Consider the following 13,497-nt stretch of genomic DNA (forward strand, 5'->3'; position numbering starts at 1 on the left):
AGGAGCCCGCAGGCGGCAGCGACAGCTGCGCTGGGAGGGGCCTGTCTCCGGGCTCCGGGGCCTCGCGCGCCCCGGGGGGGTGCGGCGCGACCTTCTCGGGGCGCACCGTGACCACCAGAAACACACTTTTAAAAGCGGTGGGGCCGGCGTGCGCCGAGTTCCGCAGGTATCCTCGGGAGGCAGGGCGCGGGGACGCGGGGGACGCGGCGCAGTCGTGGCCGCCCGAGCGCGGGGAGCGGAACCGAGCGGCGCCCGCGCTCCGTCCCGCCGCCCCCCGCCCCGCCCCGCCCCCGCCCCCGCCCCCCGGTGCAGGTCGGGGCGCCGCGGCCGCGGGCTCCGGGAGGCGAGTCCGGGCGTCGCTCCCCGGACGAGGTCTGGCTCCGGGAGGCACGCCTGCGGCCCCCGCGGCCCCGGGGCACTCGCCCTCTCACCAGCACACACTCCCAAGCGACTAAATTCTAGAGAACTCCGGTAAAATTGGTAGTTGTGGAAGCCGTAGCCGGATTCCTTAATTGGTACGTATCAAGCCACAGCGTTCAGCCACCGAGGGAAGATGTGAGACAGACCGCAGTGCCGCTGTCCCCTCCCTCCAGAGGAACTTTTATCTGATCCTGCCTCTTGGCTATGAAATTGGGTCCATCACGGCAACGGAGAAACGTGGAGACTTCTCAAGAAATTGCAAATCTTGTTGAGGCAGGGATGACAAAGTGGAGCAGCAAGTAAAAAAAAAAAAAAAAAAAAAAAAAAAAAGGTTCAAGAATGTACAATAGCCAATTGCACAGTAAGGAAGTCAGTGCACTAGTAATTGTCACATGAAATGTGTTTATTCTTTGCTAACTGAACCGGGACTGGCAAGCCTGTTGCTAACCAACTTGCCAGGAGACCTTTCAACTGAGCAAAATGTGCTTTCACTTTGTTCCAGGTCAAATGGGTAAACTAAGTTGAGAGCATTGTGTGGGCAAATCAGACATGTTGAATTACTAATGAAGTCCAAACAGGAGCACGTAACATTCCTGGGGCTGAAATACAGTTGGGCTGTCCTGTTAGAAACAATCCGATGTTCTCTTTCCTGGGCTTTTTCACATGCCCTCGGGATGGATCACTGAGATCAAGGCCCTCCTGTGATAATTAGTTCCTTAGTTCATGAAACATACCGTTGTATGTATGCTTTTGGTGAATTCTAGATCTTTTAGTCTATTGGTAGAAGGCCCAATTTTCAGTTTGCTCTGTTTCCAGTTAGGGAAATTTGTAAATTTTCTTGATGGATGCAACATACTATTAAAAAAAAAAAAATGTGAAAAGGAGCACATGCTTTGCCAACAAGTTGAGGAAGGAAAAAAGGAATAAAATGTTTGCATTCTCAGAGCTGTTCCTCACCTAAGAAAAGTTCAAAATAAGGAAAATAACAGATCTCTGGATGAACAGACATGAAGCAATTGTATCAGGATATTAATAAGTTCGTGAGAAAATTAGATCCTCCACGAAAAGTTTGGAAACTTAGCTCTGTGGCATAGAGAGCAAAATCACAGCTGTACCAAAAGGTTTAATTACCTAAGAGTAGAATAACAGCCCGGGAGATGAGCCAGGGGTCTGACACGTCGATGCCTCCGAAGTTGTGAGCATTGTTTCCTAGATGTGGCAGTCATTACTAGAATTCATTTTTGAGAGCTGAGTTGTGTAGCCAGAAAGTATAGATTAAATGGATATTTAAGGAAGCAAGTATGTCATCCCTCAATTATGTAAAGGGTTTTATAAATTTATGAAAATGCATGGAATATTCATAAGTCGTCAGAATCAATAAAAACATTTCTGGAGTATTTATTGTGTTCAAGAAAGGCATTCTGATGGGATGTGAAAGATGACAGAAAAGCAAGAGACAGGTTCTCTCCTTCCTGGGGTTTAAATGGAGCTGGGAAAGAAATGGTGTGACTGTATAAAAATCTGGAACAACGGAGAGACTAAACAACAATATAATATGAATGTCAGAGCTAAATGTAATATTCAGTTGTTACAACCATCTTCCCCCTGGCCCCTGGTGAGGCTGTATTTTTTCTGCCCCATTTTTTACGTTAAGAAAATGTTTTACTCTCTGAATTTATTTGAAAGTGTCATAAACTTACTACAAAAATGATCCTTTTAATCATCTTTGGAAAATCATCAGCATACAAATTGTAAATAAAACAAGACTGATGTCAGAGGTGTCATGACACAGAACAATTACTATTTTTACTGAGTGCTCACTGGAACTGTGGAAAGTAAGAAGTCAGACCCAAATAGCCCCCAGGGTAAGCTCCTCAAAGTGGGGTCTGTTTACCTCTACCCAACAGGCTTAGCAAATTAACAAGATAAAAAAAAAAAAAAAAGCTGCTTGACAGAGTTTGAAAGCCAGTATTTTTTTCCCTCTCCCACAGTGAGGAGAAATAAAGTGTAAAAAGTACAATCTCTAAACTATTAGAAAAATGTACCATTACTTTCTTCTGAAAAAAATCCCAATCCTGTACAGTTAACAGTTAATGCATACTTTTCTAAGAGTCCTGAAATTTAAAATGACACGAGCCAATCTAACCGTTCATGGTTAGATTTCTCACCAGAGAACAAGTTTTATGTTTTAATAATACATGGATTTCAAACAATAACAATCTAACACTATAAAATGTTGACATACCAAATAAAATTTAATTTGATGGGCAACTCCATAAAATGAATGAATGACTTTTAAATGGGAATCACAGGTCAAATCTCTGAAAAACTCAACATCTTTGTTAACACTTTGTGAGATAGGTCATGTCAAAAAAAGTTATCCCTGCAATTGTATGCTTTATAAACTTCATGTATAACTGGGGTCTTTTTTTCTTAAAAAGTCAGGGAGGCGAGCATTAAAAATAAAAGACCAGATATTCCAAAGTGCAATATTTTACATATAAGAACTATAAAATGTAACAAAATGTGGGTAGTGGTTAACCTGATTTTGAATCTAGAGAGAAAAAATATACTGAAGTGAAACGTGTTAAAGCTTCTTTTAAGCCCAGACTCTTTCAATGTCATAGCACACATGAAATTCTATTAACTTGTTTAGATTCTCTCTCTCTCTCTCTCCCATTCTCTCTGGCTTTCAGAAATGAACAGGTTGAAATGGCCTAAAGGTAAAAAGAGACACAGAATCACAGCTGAGACAATAGTTTTAAAAAAAGTAGGTGAACAAACTGGAACACACACTACAATAATGACGTGAACAGGGAGCATATTTCCCCAAAGCATGGTTTTTAAAAAATGTGTATGTTTATAATTCTGCAAAACATGTTATATACTAAATCATTCTCTGGGTTATAAATTCTGTAATACTCGAATCTATTTCTTAAATTCCTCAACTATGATAAGCCGTAAATAAGAGATAATTCATCCTGATTCTCAGACCTGACGACAGAAATAATGTTATCATAAACTCTTGATGAAAGATCCTTAGCAGATTTATACAGGGCGCTGGGGACCCATACACCCCCTACACTGAAAGCAGAAAGAGCCTACACCAGTAATTCAACCCTGTTTGAGGGTTAAGGGGAGAAAAGGAGCAAAAGATACAGTCTTCCAGTGCTTTTATGTGACCATCATAAATCCAGAGACAGCATAATGGGTGAAGGAGGCTGATAGGTTAGGCTGGGTTGACACCAAGACTAGCCAACCACACCTCTAATTTTCTGTCTCTCTCCCCACTGCCCACCTCTACTCTTCCTAAACAAAATAAATTGGGATGGACAAGTCTACTGCCCTTGAAAAATCACACAGAAACTCCAACACCCAGATGTTGGAATTGTCCTGTTGCTGTGGAGGCTGCATTAATTCGGATCAGTAGAAGATGCATTCATTTAATCAGTGGAGTTTTTTTAGATTTAATTTTTAAAAATTAATCTGATGAAACATATCACTTTTCCAGATGAATAGACTCTATAGCAGAAAGATCTGATATGAACCTATGATATTTATGCCCCATTTTTTAATAACGTAAATCTTTGAGTTCTGTTTGTCCTAAAATTCTGTAAAATATATAGTCAATAGGGGTAGTTTGTTTTGTTCAAAATGAAAGAATAAAATTTCTAAATATGTAAATGCTAATATTCTTAATTATATTCAGTTGCTTAAATTGGGGCTTGTAGAAATTCAGTGCAAATGAACTTAGCTAGAAAAGCTGAAGAGAATTAGATTTCCAGTAGGTGTTGTCGCTGTGCACCTACTAGGTGCCAAGTGTTGTGCTTCCGACCAAAAGAAACATCTGCCTGTCCACATTTCACTGCAGGAAGAAGTTTTTCCTGCCTTTTATGTTTGTTCCACCCTGCAATGCAGTACTTTCTTGGACTTTAAGTGGGCAGAAAGGAAAATGATGCATCCCAAAATTATTTACTGAGAACTTACACAATACATTAGAGAAATGTAGAGCTCCCTTTCATGGTTCTTGTCAAATTTCCACCGTGTGCTAGGTGCCAGCAATACACGAGGCAAGATCATCCCTCCCTTCAGGACTTCATTATGTATAAATGTCATTGTGAACACACTAGACAAAGAGACAACATTTCACTTTTTGTGCAGTGGCTAAGAAATGCATACCGATCCTAACTATTGTAATGATATAAAACTGTCTTAATAAAAATCTTTTCTTACACAGAAATTCTATACATTTAATGCAAAAGTCTTGATACATACCAAATTCAAACTATTCCTGGTAATAAGAGCAGACAGAAGGTAAAATCTCACTCCAGAAATTTACTTCGCCCTTAGCGATAACATGCAACTCAGGAAGTTACTTCCCTCACAAAGAACTAGCATTTATGCTTAAGACTAAAATGATTATTTTTAAAGTACTCATTTTACAATGCAAATGTGTATCTAAATTAAACTCAGTAAAAATAAGCATTTTAAATTGAAGCTGCAGTAATGACTTTACGGGAGACAATAGGAAAAGTGGTTCTTGAATATGAACTCAGAGAAAACAGGCTTCAAATTTCTTCTATGTGTCGGGAAGCTTTTGTTCCCTGGCTCTGTACCTTTAATGTATTGGCACGTGTTTAAGTGAGAACCCATTGCTCTGAAGTTGTTTTTATAAAACTGAGGCTTTTCAACAAGATCACGGCAAAAATACATAAATAAATAAATAAATAAATAAATAAATAAATAAATAAATAAATAAAAAATAAAGGGGAGGTTGTGAGTCAAAAACCCTCAAAAAACAAGAAACTGACAACCGGTCCACATTGCCAAGCCATGCCTTAGCTTGTGGAATACGGGACAGGCGCAGGAACACAGGCTCACTAAGACAGAACAGCAACGAGAGTCAACAAAGATGCGTGCATAATAGAGCATTTTAGACAGAAATACTAAGAGAGAAGAGCAGCATAGGAAATAATAGCTTCATAGGGGAGAGGTAGGGCTATTAAAGAACAGTGAGAAGATGGTGGCAGTCTAGAGGGATAATGGAAGAGAGATGAAGAAAAGGAAAGATCCCAGAAGGAAGTGGGTAGAGGCCTTGGTTTGTGGATGTGGTGCTGGTGGAGGTGGTAGTGGCAACAAGGTAAACATACGGAGATGTTGATATTCCTTCCTGGCCCTGCTGATCCTATGCCACTGTTTTTTTGTTTTTTTGGTTTTTTTGTCAGCTCATATCTTGCTCTTTGTCCTTAAATACTGCTTTAAGAAATAGCCAGCCCCAAGGTAAAGAGAATTAGAATATACTTGGTATTTAACTCTTCCTAAGACATTAAATTGTCACCATCAGGGCAGCTGCCTACTGCATAAATGTGTGAGCGAGCACATGTCTCTATAGGTCATTAGTTTAGTTGGTTTTTCTGATAAGACCTGCTTGATATGAACCCTTGTAACATAGCATCCGAGTTTCAGAGCACACTCATTACATGGTATTCGGTTTGACCCTATGGAGAAATGGTGGGGAGGTTTTGACATTTCATTGAGGAATATGAACTACTTATCAACGTAACTAACCATATTTTAGAAATTCATTCATTCAACAGTCACTAAACATCTAGCATGCATAAGGCCTGGCACAAAGCACATCAGCCTGCATATAAAACATCTGGCCAGGATTATGACCAGATGCATGAATTAGCATCGAAGAGAGAGAAGACTGAACTGCTGGAATCAGGTGAACCAGGAAAAATTTCCATGATCTAAGATATTGACTCTATGTTTTGTTTACTATCTTCCTCAATAGGATCTAAGCTCCCTCATTTGGGGACATCTTCTATGAAAGTAACAACTGTACCCTTAGCAAGCGCCCAGAATGGTGCTGGACATAGAATACACATTCAAGAAAGATTTGTAAGCAGAGAGGGACGGAGGTGGGAAAGGCAGGGAGGAAGGGAAGGATGGAAAGAAAGAACTTACACCTTTACGTTTTTCCAGCTGGAGGGAATAGCGGTGCTTTTCATTTACAACTGCTTCCTTCAAACTCAGGAAAAAGTGAAAAGTACGGCTGATTCTACAGATTACCAGAAGACTGTCCGTTTCCCTTCTTGGGAGTACTCTGACCCAGGAGAGAAACAACCCAGATGGATGTGGTGCAGACTTTACTTCTGGTAGAATCATAGCAATTCCCTAGCATATGTAAAGAGTATTTCATCTTTGAGGCATTTTAGAAATGAGTTATTGAGCAATACCTCTTATAGGCAGAAATTTTTTTGTTATTTTTGCAACTGGGAGAAGAATGTTTATATGGAATGGCTAAGTGGCTTGTTCAAGGCCCAAGATTGAGATTGGTTAGTTGCAGAACGAGTTAGTCATCGATTCATTAAGTCATTGTTCTTCAGATATTTAGGCCACTCTGAAACTAAAAGAAAAGCCTCCATTGTTTTTCAACAAATTAAAATCTGCTGTGCCTTGAAAGAAATACAACCTACCAGGTCTTTATCCTTAAGGGCAAAGTCCATGATCTCAACTGAACCACACAGACAAGTTAGACATCATAGAATGAAAGAAATCATTGCTCACTTTTCAAGTGTAGCTCCAACTGGGTACAAATGCCACTGGTGGACATAAAGGAAGGAGCCTCCCAGCAAGGGATATTTTCCCATCCTACAGATCATACTAAGACAGTAGGGTCCTAATAGCAGTAAATCTGGTGCAGAGGAATCTATAAAACTGTATATATGGGTGCATCCTGTCACTATGAAATATAAAAGATTAGATTTTCATTTGCATGGTTTGCTGGGTTTTATTTGGCAGATACAATAACACAGGCTACGCAGAGTCCATAAAACAAAGTGAGAACAGCAGCTCATTTGGTGGCAGAATGTAATGGTTATGGCTAAAGGGCTTCCATAATTTATCTCAAACCCTTATGCCTACATTTATTGTTGTGTAAATGAAAATCAAACTCTCACGGCCATAAGGAGGGATCTGGTCCGAAATTTGATTGAGATCCTTTCTTCTCACACAGCTTCTGAGATTAGCAATCTGTAACACTTAAAACAGCTACAAAAATATCCAAAAAAGAGGCCACTTTACCTAAGCACACTAGTGCTTCATTACTCCAATTGTGCTCCTCAAAACAATCCTATAACTCCTGGAGGGTGAGCATGAGTGAGTACTCCTGGCCCTGTTCATTGTTCTGACTCCGGCTTCCTCGTTAGAACACTCCTCAGCCCTGGTTAAGAGCTAATGTTTAGCATTCGGATGATGTTCCATGCAAATAATACTTGGGGGTGGTTGGGGGTGTGTTGGAAGAGGGCAATAAAGCAGAGTCAAAGCATGTGATATTGGCCCAAACCATTTCATACAAGTATGGTGTCTTTTAATATTATTAAAAGTACTTATTTTATAGCATATATCTACAAAATTATATTTGAATTCATGATCTTTAACCACTTTATTCTTGTTCTGCTGCAAGAGTAGAAACATTGGCTCTCAAACAAGAATGCTCAAGGCTGGGCATTTTTCTGTGTGAGGGGTAGATTTCTATTTTTTATTTTTTTAAAGATTTAGACTGGAAATATAGTTTGTTACAGAGAAGTCTGTACCATTTTATCAAATGTACATCTGGATAAGGTTTAAAAATATCAGTGATTATCACACCAATGTAGTGGGAATGGAACCATATGACAGGTGTAAGAAATAACATTATAGTTTTATTTTCTACAGATAATATATAACATATACAATATTGATATGTAAACATGTATTTTATAATGTTAATAAAAGTTCCATACCATTCAATGAGATGGAAGTGTTTAATATGTCTGGGCTATTGTTATACTCATAATTAAAATTGTCTTAAAAATGAAGGAATAAATTAACTCATTTTTTAAATGACCAACAGACCGTCAACATACATTTTAAATGGATATGAAAATAAATAAAAACATATGGCCTAAATTTTACCAACCATGAACAAGTTGTTAATTTTGAAACTGGGTTATCCCTCTTGGTCTTAGAAACTCTTCATTATTTTTAGGTAAGTCAATATGCATATTAAAGTGATTAGCTCAAACTTTCCAAATATGAAAATTTTATGCCATATAGGTTGTTACTATATACATACATGAACCAATTTGGAGAGGGAAGACAAAATTTTTTAAGTTATTTTAAGCCACTTGTGAATGCAAGTAAAGAATTCATTTTCCAAATCATGAGATAACTGACAGACTTCATCTTGCTTTGGGAGTAAACCCATGGCACATGCATGTGAGGTGTGCGCGTGTGTGCACGCCTGTGTATGTGTGTGTGTGTGTGTATGCATCACTTTCATTGCATAGTCCTCAAATTTAACAGGAAACAATTACAAGAAAAAAACAAGGAACATTAAAAACCAAATAGATTATTACACATTTTCATTTCAAACTGAAGTGTTACTGTCATCAATCATTACAGTCTTGTGTGTTTGCTCTTCTCAGGAAGATGTTTCCAGGTTAGTCCACATACATCTTTAGTCAGCTGACCTTGATGGCCTTCTAGTGGCTGCAGGAAAGATCTGGCAAGTGGAAAGGGAAAAAATGGTAAACTAATGCTGATTAAGAGACTTTCAGAAAGAAAGAGAAGAAGAGATCAAAGAGGAGGGAGAAGAAAGGATGAAGACCAAATAAAACTAGGCAAAGTTTTAGGAAATAAAGCAATTATACAAGTTTTCAGTCAGTTCATTTTTCCTAGCACAGAATTTTCTTAATTGGAAATAGTATGTCCTTATATTTTAATTTAAAATCTTCCTTCGCTAGACTAAAACAAGGCAACTAATGCCTCGTAAACATGAATATTCAAATTTTAGAATCTTAATAGCTTCGGGGCCATGCTACTGTTTGGGGTTGCCACTCCACTAACAGATGTGCAGACTGCTGAAAAGGAGAGAGAAACAAGTAAGGGGAAAAAATGTTTTTTTTTCCCTTTCAAAGACATTCTGCCTCGAAGAAGCATCACTTTCTAAACTGCCTGTTACCAAGGCAAGTAGGTGCCAGTTTGGTCAGAGTGAATATCCAGATTCTATGATCCTAAATGAGCAAATGGAGTGATTTCTGTGTGCCCCCACCTCCTTGCTATATGTGTCTTCAAACCTTACCTCCATCACAAATAATTTGGGTTTTTGTTTTTGATTTTTTACTTTTGGGTTCTTAAAGCATATTATTCGTAGTAGTAGTATTAGTATTGTGATCTCCTATAGTCCTTTTCACTCAAAATTACAATACAGGGGACTATGGCCAATGCTATGCAGATGGCCAAATAGATAATAAAGGCTCAGTTCATGAATAATATCCACTCAGAAAGAGGACAAAAGCAACAGGAAAAAAGAGCCCAAATTGGACAAAATGTGCATGCTATATTTAAAAAAAAACACACACGCAATCATTGTCAGAGATCATTAAGGGTGCCCTGTAGTTTTAATGATATGCCAGTGGCACCAATTTGATGTGACTGTTTGCTCTTATAGTCAATAAAAAAAGTCATAACTGCCATCAAATTTAAATTTAATTTATTTTCTACACAGCCCTTTCTGTTTTCCTTGTTTTTTTTTTCTTTTATAACATTAACACTTTTTTTGTTAAAAAATGTGTGAAAGATTAATTTGTAGAATGAGGGGGCTGTGGGTGCACAGCGCAGGACAGATGGTGTGGGTGGGACATGGCAGTTTGCGTCTGCGACATCATTTTGTTGTTGCTATTGCAAGTGAGCAAAATAAAGCTATGCTAGCAAGATCCTCTCTTTGGGGGCCCCTCAGATAAGGTGTGTGGCTTTTTCTTATGTTGGGCCCCGCTACCTGGGGACACAGCCACCCCCTGCCCCACAGCCAGCCTGCTCATGAGCCTTGTTAGCCAGAGAACGCTTGAATTTTAGAATTCCATTTATATAGAATTCCACCCAACTTTTGTGTACAAAAGAATGAAATATACTCTTCCTTAGTAAGCCGATTATTTTGAAATGAATTTATGATCTGTCCTCTCTGAGATCCTGTGTTGTAAACCCAAAGGCATGAAACCATAGATGCAAAAAAAAAAAAGGAGTGATTTTTTTTTTTTTTAAAGGAGGGGATTTGGCGGGGGGTTTGCACCAGTCAGAAATTCTACTCACATTCACAGCGAGGGAGATATGGCGCAGGTTTATATTCAAAGGTTCAGTTTTTGCCTTGGAACAGCCCTAATTTACACATAAGTATTGTAGGAGTTCACCATTGTAAAGGTTCTTAGCAAAGAATAAAGCAATTACCAGAGAAAATCACTGTCATATGGCATACACAGACATTTGAGAAAAAGTAAAACTTTGAGAAGGAGGAAAAGGGGAATTCAGGACAGCATGTGGGAGGGAAGATTCGAGTTCTTTTTATGCACAAAGAGATCCATTAACAATATCTTTATCGGTTTCCTTCTTCCTTGTTAACTGAACTGACTCGCAGTGCCCAGAATATATGAACGTGATTGCAAATAAATGTTTTGGGAGGAGGAGGGGGCAGTAAATAAGTGAGCACATGAAAATGGTTAGTGGTTGATTCATGGCAAGATGGAACTGCCTGACGAAAAGTCTCCACCAAATCTGTGCCTCCAATGGGTGCTTCTTGTCCTCGGAAGGCAAGATGGCCCATGAAAGGATGTTAGCGGCCACAGAGTCAAGCACAGTCCCTGAGCCGTTTCAGGCCTTGAGACCAGGGTCTTCTGGTGGACAGGATATTGGGGTTTATTTTTTTTCTTGTTTTGTTTTTCATGAGAGACAGAGAGAGGCAGAGACAGAGGCAAAGGGAGAAGCAGGCTCCATGCAGGGAGCCCGATGCAGGACGCGATCCCAGGACCCCTGGAACACGCCCTGAGCTGAAGGCAGACGCTCAACGACTGAGCCGCCCAGGCACCCCTGGACAGGATATTTGGCATTCCAGTCATTTCATAGCACTTTGTTATTTCCCAGTTAGACGGTAGGCTTTCCCAGAGACGGATTGCCCCACATCAGGCAGTGCTCCAAGAGGGCACTTCGCTGACACCAGCGCGAGGGGATCAAGGATCTGGTGGTGAGTCATGGTGGAGGCAGTGGCATGTAGTGGTGTTAGGCGTGGGGTTTGGTGGCAGGCAGTTTGCAGGGGGCCTCAGGGGGCCACTAGCTCTGTGACTGGACCCGAGTTACCATAGTGTATCAGGACCTCAAGCACTACCTCTACAAAGTCAGATGACAGGGCAAGCATGTACCTTCCTTACAGAATTAGTGGGGAATCCAAGAGTAGCCCTTTGGAAAGCTGGCAGGTAGTTCATTAAGGCCTTGTTTCTTGGACTTTGCCAACACCTGATGTCCAAAGGCACTCAAAACCCCAAATCTCTGAATCTATGAAACATTTCCTCTGTGTCTTTGGGGGCCACATGGGCAAATACAGTGTTAGAATTTACATGAGTGGATAAAGAATGAGGGAGAAGGATAGATACAATTTTAAGGCCAAAAATACTCTATTACACAGGAGGAGGGCATTACTGACATCGTAGGAAGTAAAGGGGAACCCAGTGTATGTGTTATACTCCTGGAAAATATGGTACACCTGAAGGAAACAGGATAAAGAAAGGGGTCTACCACATACCTAATTGAAAGACAGTTCTCTATTTAATATTTATTTGTTCTACCAGTTTCTCCATGATGCTACATGATAGTGCGCCTTGTAGAAATGAAGTACAGTGAGTTCTTACCATTCACTCACACAACTGCACACAAACAGACTCAGAATAGAGACTAGCTATCCATAAATCCACAATCACAATGTTCATCCTCCTTACACTAGCTATACCACAATCACAATCTTCGTCCTCCTTACACTGAAACAATTGTAGGCCCTGTAACTAATTCTTTTGTGCATCCTGATATACAACACGGAAAGTATCTTTGCCCATCTCTTGTCATCTGCCACCCTTCTGTTTATGCCCCAAACACTGGACAATACTTCATTCATTGACTCTAGAGGAATTCTGATGGGCTGAGATGAGGATGGAAATGAGAAGCTATATGCACTACATATATCTAATATAAACAAAAATTTATATGTATATACACAGATGTATGTCCAAAATTCCATGTCCAAAATGATCCCCTCACAGTAAGAAGTTCGTTCTTACCAAATGTAGTAGAGGCTCCTGGAAGTCTATCCCTTTCTTTGTCAGCAGTAAAACACTCCATTTTCACTAGGTACATTGCTGCTACAATTAAAAACTACCTTTCCTGGCTTCCTTTGCAGATAGGTATACTTAAATGATAAGCTTTGGACAATGATATATAAGTAGAAACGTTCTATGGCACTTTATAGGAAGCCTCCCTTTAAAAAAACTGTTAAAATGCCCTGTGATCCCTTTCCTCTTTGTCCTTTTCTACTCCCTGGGATATGGATGTGATGGCTGGAGCTTGGGCTGTCATCATGGACCATGAGAATGAGAGCCACACTGTAGAGAGGCTGGACAGGTGACGTAGAAGAAGCTTCTGAATTTAATGAGTTCCTAAAGTGAACATACCAGCCCAGCCTGCTTCTTGACTGCTTCTAGACTTTGTTTCTATAAGAGAAAAATCCTGTCTATCTTGTTTAGAGCCTGGTCATTTAGAGTTTCTTCACATATAGCTGAACCAAATCCTAACTCATGCTTTATCTATGCCTTTCCCTAAAGCACAGTGAACAGTACAGTTTATGTTACCACTGAAGTTTACACCTTTAAATGAAATACAGTATCTTATAAATATGCCAACATGACAAAGGCTATCTTTAAATATTAGATTCTAATATACTTGCATATTTAGTATATGTAAAAAATATTAGGTAGGGGAAATAATGCTAGCTGTTAGAACAACCACCCTCTCCTCCAGTGGCCTCATGAAAAGTGTCTTTCTGATGTAACAGTCTGATGTGGACTCCTTGAGACAGCGGAAGAACCTGAAGGCCTCTGTTCCTTGCAGCTATTCCAAGATCAAGGTTTTCTATCTCAGCCATCAGACACTTGGGCCGCCCATGCCTCAACAAAAGAGAGCATGCGTAGGATCATCCATGGGAGATTTTTAATG

The sequence above is a fragment of the Vulpes lagopus genome, chromosome 1, assembly GCF_018345385.1.
Source record: "Vulpes lagopus strain Blue_001 chromosome 1, ASM1834538v1, whole genome shotgun sequence".
In the NCBI taxonomy this organism is placed as follows: Eukaryota; Metazoa; Chordata; class Mammalia; order Carnivora; family Canidae; genus Vulpes; species Vulpes lagopus.